Source organism: Schistocerca piceifrons, unplaced genomic scaffold (genome assembly GCF_021461385.2).
Source record: "Schistocerca piceifrons isolate TAMUIC-IGC-003096 unplaced genomic scaffold, iqSchPice1.1 HiC_scaffold_1978, whole genome shotgun sequence".
Classification (NCBI taxonomy): domain Eukaryota; kingdom Metazoa; phylum Arthropoda; class Insecta; order Orthoptera; family Acrididae; genus Schistocerca; species Schistocerca piceifrons.
In genome coordinates, this window is record NW_025727876.1 from 60,001 (window position 1) to 62,500 (window position 2,500).

Genomic DNA, 2,500 nt, shown 5'->3' on the forward strand with positions numbered 1-2,500 from the left:
CTGCACCGTCGCAGGCTGGCCCTATCTTCTTCAGCGCCAGGAGACGGGACCGACGGAGGGTCGGACCCATCCATCGGCAAGATGGAATGCCGAGGCCCCCCTGGGCAACAGGAGCGTGGAAGTATCCCAGGGGGGTGTCCGCCGGAAGGCGGAACCATCTCCTGACGGCGGCCCGGATGGTAACGTCGGCCGACTTCAATGCACCCACCCGGGTGCGGCTGAGGGCCAGCCCGTGGTACAGGCCAGGGAGAAGTACGTTGGTGAGAGCGTGGAGGCGCTGTTGCGGCTTCAGCGGAGCTCGGGAGATGACGTCAAGCTGCTCCACCAGGTGGCTACGTGGATTGAAGACACAGCGACCCGCCGTGGAAAATTGCAGCCCCAGGTACCGGAAGGTTTCACCCACACGCAGGGCAGGCATGGTGGTATTGCCTGCTGTGAAGGTGACATTGCTGTCCACCTTCACCTTCTTCTCGCGCCCTGACGCGACTAAGGCGAGGGTGAAACACTTCCGGGCGTTGATCTGCAGCCCCAGGTGGGCGAGGGCTGCGGTAGCTGCGTCGATGAGGGACTGCAAGCCCCTCGGGGTCGCTGCAAACAGCAAGACGTCATCTGCAAAGGCCGCAGCGTTGACTCTGCGACCGAGGATCCGAGCTCCGATGTGGGAGGGCAGTTGGCCTAAAACGTAGTCCACCGCAAAGTTGAACAGGAGGGGGGAGAGGGGATCGCCCTGGCGAACGCCCCGTGCTGGCTGCACAGACACGCCCACGCCGGCGCCGTCCGCTATCACTGTCGTGCTGCCCTCGTAGCACCGCTCGACATACTCGACAAAGCAATCCGGCAGGCCATGCGCCTTCAGCACGGGGCGAAGGGCAGCATGATCTACCGAATCGAATGCCTTAGATACGTCGATCGACGCCACAAAGACAGAGCGGCAGGAGCGAACTGCGTCGGTGAGAGCAGTGTCCAAGATGAAGGTATTTTCCAACATCCCATCCCGAGGGATGAATGCCCGCTGACGTTCGTCCACAGCACATGCGCGCATCAGGCGTGACGCGAGAACCTTGTGAAAGGTCCGCGCCAACACCGAGCAGACCGTAATGGGGCGAAAGTCAGCGGGGGATGTTGGTGCAGCCGTTTTCGGGAGAAGGGACGTCCGCGCGCGAAGCAGGCGTTCCGGAAGGGCGCGGGCCAGAAGGAAGAGATTCATCACTTTCACCAGGACTTCGTGCGGCAGGCGCCGCAACTCCGCTGGGGTAAGGCCGTCCGGCCCGGCTGCTGATCCCCTGGGCGGCAACGCGGCGGCGACCTCCTCATGTGTGACCGGCCCCCATATGCACTCAAGAGCGACAGGCTCTGAGTGCGGGAGGAGGCGGTCACGAATGAAGCCCGCGGTGGAGATGGGCTTCTTGGTGAAGAGGTCCGCCCAGAAGTCCAGCAGACCAGGGATGGCAGGTGGCGGCTGGAGCAGGGTGCCATCCAAGAGGCCGCGCACGCAACGTGCACGCGACCGTCGGAAGGCATCCTGCGTTCTCGCGTACTCCCAGCGGCGCCGCTTGCGCTTCTGCGTCGGCGGCGCGGCAGGCGGCCGCTTCGATGGTTGGCGCGGCCGCTGTGTCCTGGTGATCGATCTCTCCCCTCTGGACCCGACCGACGCAAGGGCATCCGGGAGCATGCCCAGGATGACATCGGGCGGCGTGCCCCGCCCCAGACCTATGACACGATCCAGGGCAGAGAAACGCTGGGCGGAAGCGGGTAGCCCCGCCAGATGCTCCCAGATGGCGGCGTCAGTCGGCCCCTCCGGCGGCGGCCCGGTGGTGTCGGCCGCGAAGTCCTCTGCTGCGTCGACGGGCGGCGCAGCGGCCTCGCCCGCGTCAGGCAGCGGGCTCGCTGCTCCCCGGCGGGACGCCGGCTCTTCCCCCCGACCGATCTCAAGCGCCTCCATGAATTGGCGGACAAGCTGCTTGTGGGCAGCTTGCCGCCGTCGGCACTTGATTGCCTCAAGCGTTCGGTCGGGGAACATCCTGATGAGTTCTTGATTTACAAAGAAGAACCGGGCGTCCCTCTCGAGGAACAGTTCGGCCTCCGCCTTAGCGAGCGACAGGACTTCTTCCTCCGTCCACCTCGCGCGATGCCTCTCCGTCACGATCTCAGCGTTGGCGGCCGCAGGGTGTTGGCGGCGGCGATGGACCCCGAGACCGTTCTTCGTGGTAAAAGTGCGGTGGCACTCACTGCAAGCAAAGGGAGCTACACAAACTATCGCATTTTCGTTACGGCCAGTTGGCCGGATAGGTGCTGGGGTAGCTGGGGTGGCACCTTCAGCGGAAGGGCCACCATCTCTTGTTTCTTGTCGGCTGCCCCCAACTATAAAGGGATAATGCGAGGGGGGGCTGGTAACCCCCCCAAGCCCCTGGTGCGGTCTTCCACTCTGCGAAAATCAGCGGGCCCACGAGAAGGGGAGAAGACCGCAGGAGAGGAGAGGCAAAGAGGGCTAGGCCCATGT

General features: G+C 64.4%; 1 pseudogene; it reads right to left on the minus strand.

The window, feature by feature from the left end:
- LOC124741731 overlaps positions 1–2,500 on the minus strand; it is a 7,964-nt pseudogene that overhangs the window by 2,454 nt on the left and 3,010 nt on the right.